The 12,124-nt window shown below is 34.1% G+C and overlaps 1 protein-coding gene across 21 annotated transcripts in view; it reads right to left on the bottom strand.

Moving 5' to 3' along the window:
- The window catches only part of KTN1 (kinectin 1), a 185,784-nt gene that overhangs the window by 164,006 nt on the left and 9,654 nt on the right, over nt 1-12,124 (bottom strand). For 3 of the 21 annotated variants that reach the window (XM_056810784.1, XM_016424456.2, XM_056810787.1), the window contains exon 2: nt 4,140-4,215. The exons of the other annotated variants lie outside the window; for them this stretch is intronic. The gene's annotated coding sequence lies outside the window, so the exon portion shown is untranslated. The remainder of the gene's footprint in view (nt 1-4,139; nt 4,216-12,124) is intronic. 21 annotated transcript variants of the gene reach the window in all.

Raw genomic sequence — 12,124 nt, 5'->3', positions numbered from 1 at the left:
TGAAATGCCTTGGGGATTGATGCAATCAACCCAAGGCAATTCATAAACAGAAGTACCAGGAGGACTGACTTCACTACTCCACAAGGAATCATACTATTCAACCTAGACCTTAAGTTGGATCCCAGCCATCAGTTAACACCTTTACTTTTGTATCTCCCTGTTTTATGCTTCACCTAATGCTTACTATCAAGTTCCTGAACAAGTTTATGTATGCAGTTACATCTTCCGAGCAATCCTGAACTATCTTGATACACTGTTGGTAGATACCCTATGGTAAGAGTCTATAATGCAGTATTTTGTTCCACTAAGTCAAAGAGTCAATTGTAAGATAGTAAAGACATTTTGAAAGTAATATGGAATTTACTTTTTTACTTTTATTATGTTTAAAAGTGATGCAAAATCGAATCCATTTTGTAGAGTTTCAAATGCAACCCCTTTCTATATTTTATATACTGAAATGTTTTAATTTCAATTTTTTTATTTTAAGAGAAAACTTGATTGTTTTCCACAAAGGCCTTCATTAAGAACACCCTTTACTCTCATAAGTTTCATATAAATAGAACAGACATATAGGTGAGTGGTTATTTCTATATTCTAGGTCAGTGATGGCAAAACTATGGCATGAGTGAAAAAGATGGCACATAGAAAGCACTGTGTGGGCACACAGCCACCCTTACCCCCTCCACCCACCCACCCCCCTGCCAGAGTTCACTACTAGAAAGACAGAGGAACACTTGGGGGGAATCTGCTCCCCTTCCCCCTCCACTGTCCTGATGACATTTTTCATACCACCTGTCCCTCCATTCAGCAGCCCAATGGGGGCACTTTCTTCTTCCCCTGTTTGCAGTGGCAGGGAAGGGGATGCACCAACACTTGATGGGGGGAAAAATATGGCAAGGGGTATGGGCTGGAGAGGGAGGACAGGAAGAAGACAGCAGTTGGTCTGGTAGGTTGGGTGGGGGCAGGGCCTGGCACTCGCATCTCTTCCAAGATTTTTTTTTTCATGCCTCTATTGTTCATCACCCCTCAAACACAGATGTCCTTTATAAATATGATCCAAAGCGCTACTTTTCCTGTTTTTAATACCATTTCCCTTTCTTCATCTCTAGGAATGCAATATTAGAATCCAAGAGTGACGATTCCACTATTCTTGATAGTTAAAATTGTTGTATTAGTTGTTGTAAATGTTTTCAATTTCTCTTCTATTAGCAGTACTCTTTTGCTTTTCAACCTTGAATGCCTTTGGAATTACTTTGCCTAATTAGATATCTTTCCAAGATTTCTTTAGACTAGTTTTATTCTCAAATGCTCCCCTGTTTTATATTATACTGCTCATAATCGTGTATTTTTCTTAAATTTTTATAAATGAGTTTATATTCTAACTTGGTTTTGCCTATGGCAACCAACTCTTGCATTTTCTGTGTCAATTAATTTGCACTGCCATTTCCCATTAATACAGAATTGGCAACAAGGTGGCACAGAGTTCTGAGTCTAGAGTCAGAAAGACTCCAGTTCAAATTCTCCTTCTGGCATGTTCTACCTGAGATCTTAAGTCATTCATCCTGTTAACTTCAGTTTCCTCAACTGTATAATAATGATAGCAATCACCTCACAGAACTTTTGTAGGGTTCAAATGAGATACTATGTGTAAAGATCTTAGCACAGTACCTTGGATATAATAGGCACTATATATCAAGGACTGTTCCCTTCCCCCCTTATTCTTAATTATACATAATTCTTTTATGTACACTTTCTTTTTTTTACAAATGTACAAATTCTTTCTTTTAATATCTGTTCCTCTATCTAAATGCTATCAATTTTTTTTCCTCTGTGATGCTTGCTAAATTTGATGCCTACCAATTCTTTTAAAAAAAGCATTTACAATATTGAAGCAAAAAGGTTCTATATAATCTTCAAGGCTTGGGTTCTTCTCATTTCTTTCTCTTAAACCATACTTTGCCATATATTTCTCCATATCCTCACTTCACAGTTTTTGCATTCCAGTCACCAAGTATCAAAGTTTATGTTTATCTGGAACTTTTTTCACATTCTTCACAGAATTTTTCTACCACTTCATCCTCAGAAATGCTGGTACATAAGCTGCAATCACCAGCATAGTGTTGTTTTTACAATTATTAGTACTGCAAGTCATCATGACTGAATGTCAAATAATATTTATTGTAACTTTTGTTTATGTTAAATTTACTCCACCAACTTTTGTTCTCTTGCCTCTCCAAGGAGCACTTCTTTCTTTCTTATTTCATTTATAGTAAGAATGTCAAGATAGCTGTGATTCAGTTAAATAAGGGAAAATGTCCTAATAGAGCTGTTAAAAAAAATGAGGAAGCATCAAAAAACATTTAACTTAGGAGTCATCAGGCCCAAGTTTGAATCCAAATTCTGCCCCTCAGTATTTGTATGACCTTAAGCATGTCATTTAATCTCTCTAGTCTGTAAAATGAGGAAGTTGAACTAGAAAGTCATTAAGCTTGTGGGCCATGATGAATGTTAAGCAAATGATGGGGAGGTTATAAAATGGTCATATATTTTGAGAATTAAATTCTCTCCCTCACACAACACCCCCTTTGCCCCCACTTCAGCTCTATACTATGTGCCAAAGTAATAGAGAAATTTGACAGAAAAGGAGAGATGGAAAGAAACTAATCTTCTATAATCTTGCTGGTTTCCCAGATCTATTCTGTTCTGTGTCTTTTCCATTTCTCCTTTAAATGTGTGACATTCCAAATATGGTGTCTCCATTATTCTTGATGAAGATAAGTAGACCTTTACCATCTTTTTTTCCTGTTTATTGGTTTTGAATCAGTTTCGAACTTAGAGAAAGGTATTGTTTTGCTTAGATAGATCTGGTCTGTCATTGAAGCTTTTTTTAAAATAATCATTCCCCTTTCCCAAAAGCCTTGGCAAAAATTTTATTCTAAACCACTGTTATCCTTGTTGCCATGTATCTCCTGTTGCTATTCACAAAGGTCAATATATTCCAAAAATATTTTGACAAGATGTAACACTGAACCAACTCTACCAATATGAAATTTTTTAAATAAAATTTTTAAAGTGGGAAAGAATCTACTTGTACAAAATTATTTACAGCTGTTATTTTTGTGAAACAAAAAATTGGAAACTAAAGGGATGTCCCTTAATTGAGGAATAGCTGAACAAATTGATATGATAGTGATGGGATACTATTATGCTCAAAGGAACAATGAACTGGAGGAATTCCATGTGAACTGGTCCAGGGATTGATGCAGAGGATGCAGGATGATTTCAGAAAAGGTTGGGAAGACCTACATAATCTAATGCAAAGTAAAATAAGCAGAACCAGGAAAACACTGTACAGCAATATTGTGACATGAACAAATGTGATAGACTTAGCTACTATCAAGAATGCAATGATCCAGAAAAATTCTGAGGGATGTATGACAAACATCTACCTCCATAGAAAGAATTTGTTGGAGTAGGAATGCAGATGAAAGCATAAAATTTTCTCACTTGTTTATTTAAGTTTGTTATGATTTTATAAAATTACTCACAAAAATGAACAATATGGAAAAAACATTTTACATAGTACATGTATAACACACCTGCCAGCTCTGGGAGGAGGTAGAAAGGAGAAAAGAGAGTCAATTTGAGTCATAAAACTTTTGAAAACTTCTGTGAAAGTTTATTATTACATGTAATTGGTAAAAAAAAAATTAGTAAGATGAAATTTAATTAAGACAAATGTAAAGATGTAATCTGGCAGTGTAATAAATAGATGGGCTGCTTCACAGATAGTAATTATTGATCTGCATGGTAAGAGGATGTCTCCTCACAGGTCTGAACTTCATAATGTTGTTTATTCAGGGAGATTGTTAAAGGGGAAATCAATAGCTGGAAGAGGGGATTAGATATACTCTGCTTGGTCCCTGAGGGAAAAAAAAAACTAGGAACAACTAGATAGAAACTATTAGAAAAGTCACATTAATTTGCTTATGTATTGTCTATGGCTACCTTTGTACTATATTAGCAGAGTTGAGAAGTTACAATACTTATGTGGGTTTTTCATTACTTTTCGCTGCTATTTGGATTCTCTAAAAGAAGACTGCTGAGAAGATTTCTAAACATTTATTCTTTACAGATACCTTAGACTTTTTATCCCTTCATTCTTCAGTCACCAAACCCTTGAGACAAACCTAGGATGAGAAAAATAAGCCCCTCCTGCAAAAAAAAAAAAACGGGAATTCTGAGGACAGAGATCAACCAGCACTACTACATGCTAGGTACTGTTCTAGTTGAGCATTAGCTAAGTTGAGGATAACCATCCCAAAGAAATACATTAATGCAAAGGTCACAGAAGAACAACAGAAAAGATAATATCACAGAACTCCTAGAAATATAACCAAAGGAACTGCAAAATTCCCTACCATATAGCTTTCAAATAATATCAGGATTTTTTATTTTTTTATTAATGCCAAGAAAAAAAAATGGAAATTTATATACGAAGAGGTAGAGTATAGCTGTATTTGGTTGAAAAAAAAAGTGCTTGGTCACTCTGGTCAGACGAGTAGCCAGTAGAACTATTTGGCTTAACTAATCACAATTCATATCACATAACTGTCTGTAACTAACACTTAAGGCACTCATGAAAATAGCACTCTGAGTGTTAATAAACCCAGGAGTAGGTATGTGCTTTAAATAAATTTTTAAATCCATGACAGCTGCTCAAACCATAATTCAAAAGTTCTATCACATGGGAAATGACAAGAACCGATAAGAACACCAAAGTTTAACTGGCATGACTGCTTCCATTGAATTGATCTTTCTTAATAGATAACTTTGATATAAAAACTCATACAAGTGAAAACATTTTCCATTTGGGAAACCCTGACTCTCATTAAAAGGGTAAAAATCACCATGCTTTCTTCACTTTTAGAGATATAAAGGTCAGGTCATTCTGGAAATCAGCAGTTAAGATAAGATAAGATAAGAGCAATCTTATCTTTGCCCATAAAAGAGAAGTTATCTACTTATAATTCAGAATTTTTAAAAAAACATAAAAATTCCCCATTGTTTTTCCTACATTGGTTATTCCTACACTCTCAAAGAGAAAACTCTGTAACAATATATATACAATACTATTCACAATCAATCGACAAGCATTTACCAAGCACTTATTTCTCATCATAAATTGTGCTAAATATTGGAAATAAAAAATAAAAATAGTTCCTTCCCCCAAGAAGTTTATATCCTAATGAAAACAGAAATAGCTGTCCTTTTTTATAGTAAATCCTTCTTCGTTCTGGATCCCTTGCTCAGGATATCATGCAAGACGTGGGCAAATACCCTCATGGGCTTCATGACATGGAAAGGAGGTACAACTGAACAGAGCATTGTAGAACAGAGCATTTATCCAATAAACTTTTAGCATCTTAACGTATATACAGGCAACTCCTTTTTGGTTGTTTTGTGGGTTTTTTTTTTTTGCTTTGCCAATTCAAATGCTTTTTTATTATCAACTGACAACAAATACAACATTGGTCAGTGTACAAAGACCCTTGATCCTATTCTCTTCTATAGCAGACAACCCCCTCAATAAAATCCCCTTCAGCTATGAACTGATCCAACCATTCTGGATGGCAATTTGGAACTATGTCCAAAGGGTCATAAAAATTGATCATACCTTTGATCTTATAATACAATAGTCTATAAAACAAAGAGATCATAAAAACTTGTACAAAAATATTGTAGCATCTCTTTTGTGGAAGCAAAGAATTGGAAACAGAGAATGCCTATCAATTGGGGTATGGATAAACAAATTGTGATATATATTGGTGATGGTGCTATTGTGCTATAAGAAATCATAAGCCGAATGATTTAAGAAAAAATTAGAAAGATCTACATGAACTGACACAACTAAAAAAGCATAACTTGCAGAAGTGTATAAAGTAACAGCAACACTGGACGATGATAAACTGAAAACTCAGCCACCCTCAGCAATGTAATGATCTCAAACAATTCTGAAGGACTTATGACAGGGACTATTATATCATCTCCAGAAAAAACCACTAGAGTCAGATGGATGAGGATCTAAGCATACTATCTTTCCCATTAGTGAGTTTACAGTTTTATTTTGGGGTTTGGGCTTTATAGGAATATTCTTACAATAATGACCAATATGGAAGTGTGTTTTTGCATGACCAGATCAAATGGCTTACCATCTCTCAGAAGGGGATGGAAGGGAGGGAAATCATTTAGAATTTATAATTTTGGAAAACATGTTGAAAATTACTAATTATTTTTAAATGTGATCTGCTAAAGAAAGTATGAAACCCTGCCTGCTCCTTTCTCATATTTTTAACCATATTCTCCAAATACATATGCTGAAAGATTCAGTCCATTAAACATTTACCAAGCTCCAGGTAGAGAATGGAAACTGGAAATAGATACAGAGAAGGAGACCTGAGACTAAGCAGCATAGAGATGCTAAGTGAAATCTATAGAAGCTGATGACATCAAGTTAAACAGTATAGAGGGAAAGGAGAAGAGAACCCAAGATTTTGGGATACATCCCTGGTAGGTGAGCATAACCTAGATGAAGATCCAGCAGAGAACACTGAGAAATGACCGGACAGAGAGTAGAAATGGTAGAAAACAATGTCAAGAAAACCTAGAGAACAGAATATCAAAGAGAAAAGAATGATTGAGAGTGAGAATGTCAAAAGCTATAAGGTCAAGAAGGATGAGGACTAAGAAAAGGTGATTCAATCTATCAATTAAGACATTGGTAACATTGGAAGAACAGTTTCAGTTGAATGATGAGGTCAGCAAAGAGTTAAGAGAGATAGGAAAGGAGTAGGCCGTATTACATTTGAGAAACTGCTCTACTTTTAACAGTACAGAAATTCATCCTTTTAAAAATACTGTATGGTTGTGATTCTTTGAACAACACAATCTATCCGGGGGAAAAAGAAACTCAAAGAGCATAGTGGGTAGAAGTAGGCTTCAGCACATTTCCAGTTATAACTAAATGCAAAGTAGTGGGATATAGATTGTCAAAGAAATACATGTGACTAGAATAAAGAGTAACAAATGAACCATTTAGATAGTGATTTGATATACAAAAAAACATTAAAAAATCTAGAAGTGGGCTTCCAGAATAGAGTAAAACTTTTTTTTTTAAACCCTTACCTTCCATCTTAGAATCATACTGTGTATTGGCTCCAAGGCAGAAGAGTGGTAAGGGCTAGGCAATGGGGGTCAAGTGACTTGCCCAGGGTCACACAGCTGGGAAGTGTCTGAGTCCAGATTTGAACCTAGGACCTCCGGCCTGGCTCTCAATCCACTGAGCTACCCAGCTGCCCCCTTGAGTAAAACTTTTAAGAGATTTTATGGCAGAACATAGATATGAACATACTAGATAAAAAACTTATCAAAAATGTCCACAAAGAGATCATAAGTAACATATAACTTATCTTATAGTTCAATACGGATATGATTGGGGGTGTTGAATATGGAAATAAGTTCTGAACAATGATACATGTGAAACCCCAAGTGGAACTGCTTGTTGGCTTGGGGGGGGGGGCATGAATGATTTAACCACGGGAAAATATCCTTAATTAATTAAATTTCAAAAATAAAATAAACCCACAATTCCATCACTATTCAGACTTGCTCTCATTTTGGGGTGTCTAAAGTAAACTTTTACCATTTCACTGTGTCTAAGACATAGCAAGAAGAACTATATGAAGTACTGTGTGTAACATACCAGTATCTTTGTATATCTACATTTCTGAAGAAAGACTATTATACCATCTATATACCATCTGTTAGATATAATATTTTTAAAGGCTCCTAAAAAATAAAAAGCTCCTGATTTCAATAAAATCTTTTAAAAGTCAAACTTTTTCCTTCATTTCCAGTAAAAAAATTAAAATAAGACAGTACAAGGAGAAACAACTTAATTTTCCAATAATAACTGGTAATTAAAAAACCACTATAAAAATAATAAGTCTAATACTCATACATCCATTAACAAAGTAATAGTTCCAAGAAGCTTGGAGACGGAGATCATTCCCATATTCCTCTGACACTAGCTCCCTCAATTAAAAAATTAAATTAAATTAAAAAAGAAAATTGGTGATTAGGGGCAGTGCTGCCAATAATAATTTAAAACTTTATCATTTAATAATTCTGAAAGTCATCAACTGAACCACAAGGAGTTAGAGAAAACCCATAATGATCAGCATTTCTAGCATGGAATCACCTCTAAAAATGTTAAAGAGAAAAAAATGTACTTAATTACTGAGCTATTTATTCATAATTTTATTTTTATAATGGTATTTCATCTTGTGTTCTAAGGTCATTGTTTAGTACCTTTTATTGACAAAATTGTCAATTGAGTAAATTAAGTACTATTGGTTATTTCAAAAAATACATCACCAATCCATACTTTGATTTTTTTTAAAGCATTATTGGATAGTTACTCTCTTGTCTCCCTCCTAGATTGATCACTTGTTTCTTTACAGGAAGTTATTCACTTATTGTTATGATTTAGATCAAGAAGGGACCTTAGGGAGGGATCTACTTGAATAACATATTATTATTGTAATTAATATAATGATATAAAATTTCTACAAGATAGAAATGGCAAAATAATATTAGAGAATGTCACTAAGATGCCATATTTAGAATTAGTTGGGGGTTTTTGAAAGAAGTTGGAACCTTGGATTTAGAAATCTAGGTTATTTTGGCATGGAAACCACCTCTATGGACAATTATACATGACCTTGCCTTACAACTATAAATGAAGATAATTGATAAAAATTGTTTTTCTACTTCATACAGCGATATCTGAGGTTTTTTCAATTCTTCAAACTCCCTTTCAACAACCACCCAAAAAATGGTCACAAACAACTAGAATAATATGATATACTACTCATAATATTCATTTAAATGTATCCATTAAGAACTTACAATAGGGGCAGCTAGGTGAATAAAGAGTCAGGTCTGGACATGAGAGGTCCTGGGTTCAAAACTGACCTCAGAAACTTCCCAGCTGTGACCCTGGACAAGTCATTTAACCCCAACTGCAGAATCCTTACCACTCTTCTACTTAGAACTGATACTTAGCATTGCTTCAACAAAAGGTAGGGGGTTTTAGGGTTGTTTTTTTTAAAGAGCTTATAATAATAAAAAAAAATTTTTAAGAGCCTATAACAGCTATCATTGCTTTTGCTGGAAATTAAAATTCACATTATGTTCTTACAATTATAAAATGCTAATTTTTTTCTGCCCACAATTACACAAACTATAAATATAAAATTATGGAACTCAGAAAAAAATTACAAATATTTTATGTGAGACATTTCTGTAGGAATTAAAAGAAGTAGTCAAGTAAGACCTCATAGGCTTACTATTATCTGCAAGATTTTATAGAGGGTAAAATATATTAATAACATCTCTGACCTATTAAAAAAGCTAATATAATAAGAAATCTAAAAAGGAATGTCACATAGAGTTCCACAGTGGATCCTCCATTCTCAAGCACAAATTTAGAATAAATTTAAAATAATTAACTTCCATATAGTTAATTAGAAAAGGAAGGGAAAAAATTGTAGAGGAAGTATTCTAACACTACCCTCTTGGGCTCTAGGTTTAGCTACTAATCAATACATCAAGCAATTTTTTCTCATATAAATTCTAGCCCCAGATCCACCAAGAAGAATATAACCAACCTAGTAAATGTTTGGCACTTATTACATATCATATATGCCCATATAAACGATATGGCACTTTCTTTCAAGCAAGAAAAAAATCTCATATCAAATATTTTCTATCTGAAGTTACAGACCTGGGTTCTACTATTAACTACTTGCTTAACTCTAGTCAAATACCCTTTTCTCATTAAAACTCAGCATCTTGAGCCATAAAATGAATGTTATTCTGCTATTCATAAGTAGATCCTCTCTAAGGTCCTTTCTTGATCTAAATCATAATACTAAGTAAAAGACTTCCAGTAAAGAACAAAGTGGTTGATCTAAGAGGGGGACAATGGATAGCTGTCCAATTATACTTATAAAAACAATGGGTTGATGATTAAAAGTAATTCCTTGAAATAACCAATATTGCTCAATTTGTAATGTTGTCCATAATGTGCAAAAGGCAATGATTAATGGCCTTCAAGCACAGGAATGAAATATTAACAAAACAAGATTATGAATAAGCAGAACAATTAAGTTTATTTTTTCTCTGACTTTAGAGGTGGTTCCATGCTCATTGATTAGAAATGCTGATCACAGTATATGAGGGTTTTCTCTCTTACTATGGTTCAGTAGAAAGCTTTCAAAACAATTGGATGAATTCTATATTGCTTCTGAATAAATCAATTCCCAAACATAACAATAATAACATAACAATTCAAAAACAGTTTTAGTGAATAAACTTAGTAAGTAAGCACTTGGAAATGTTTTACCTTTCTATTTTGCAACTGTTAATCTTTCTACTTTTCTCTATTTCATTCATTTGACAGTTTCTCCTTTCTGCATATTTCCCCCAAGCAAAAAAACTTCAACAATATGTGAAAATCTTAAAAGCTATTAAAGGACTAAAGGCAGAGAAATGAGAACTCTAGCTTTACCACCATTATAAGAGATGAATTTATAAGAAAAATAAAAAAAGGTAAGATACAGTTTACTTTTTTATTACAAAGCTACTCAAATCATACAACTTAATGAAATAATACTACAGGAAAAATCATATCACTTAGACTAAGATACTTCAAAATATTTAACAATCCCACTAGTTTTAAAAGCAGAAGACATCAGCCCTACCATTTATTACTGTGTTATGTGGGATAAGTCATTTAATGTCTCTGGGATCAATTTCCTCATCTGTAAAATGATAGGGCTAGAAGAAAAAGATGAGAAAACTGATACCCTTTACCCTTCTTTGCAGAGATAAAGGACTACAGATAACAAGTATTGCATATATACTTTCAGACTTGAGTAGTCAAGGAAGACTAGCATTCTAGAATAAGAGTTTGCCAAGCCATTTTCAGGGCTGCTACACCTTTCATCCAACTCTCACCTGTGCCTCCAAAATCTCTAACATGTGGAGCAGTCACACCCTAGTAAAACCATCTGAGATGAGTTAAACCAAGTTGAGAGTAACCAAATGGCCTCAAACCTGCCAGTGAGTTAAGCAAGTGAAGGCATCTCCCAGTGGAATTGGAGGACAATTTGTTCTAACGGCCATGAAGCAGCACTGAAGTAGGCTCTGGGGAGTGACTGAAGCTTCCTCAGACACTGAAGATATGTTAACACCTGCCTTCCAAGCCACATTGGCAATCATCTTGACTTTTGTCTTGCCACTGGACTTCAATGACTCTGAAAGACAGTAAGGCAGATGATTCTATGCATCCCTACCTCACTTAAATCCTATTCACTCACAAGTCAAGACTCTGCATTATCACTGGTTCTCTTCACCAACAACAACAATATCCTTTCAGATTTGATTGATATACTAATTAGTATTCTTCAGTGTTACAGGGAGGAGCTTATTAGGCAAAGTTACATCCTTGACAGGAAAGTGAAAAAACAGAAGATAACAATATTTTCTTTAATATCTAGGAGGATATCTAAATGAGAGCTAAAAATCTCTTCTAGCTCATGACCCCAATAATGAATATTTTTACCTTTCTCTCCTCCCCTAAAGAAAACCATAGTAATAAGCTGGGTTTTTTTAGTTACTTGCTCTTATCCTATGCCAAAATAATAGTAGTCCCAAACCATAAATTGTCCATCAATCATACCTCAGTGGGATTTATTAATACAAAAGTATAGTATGATACATATTCATTTCATGGATAAAGTAGGATATGGCCAATTTCAACTATTTATATGATGAACATGCAAAATAAAAACCTTCAGTGACATCCGGCAAAAAAGGGAAAGGCAAGGAATTCCACATTTATAAAGCATCTGACAGAGAATATTATCACTTTTAGTTGTCAACAACTCTGTAAGAGAGGTGTTATTATCCCCATTTTAGAGTTGAGGAAACTGAAACAAAGGTTAAATGACTCACCTGAGGTTACAAAACTTCCCAACTTCAAGCCTAGTGCTCTATC

Source organism: Monodelphis domestica, chromosome 1 (genome assembly GCF_027887165.1).
Source record: "Monodelphis domestica isolate mMonDom1 chromosome 1, mMonDom1.pri, whole genome shotgun sequence".
Taxonomy (NCBI): domain Eukaryota; kingdom Metazoa; phylum Chordata; class Mammalia; order Didelphimorphia; family Didelphidae; genus Monodelphis; species Monodelphis domestica.
This window is presented reverse-complemented; position numbering and strand designations above follow the sequence as displayed.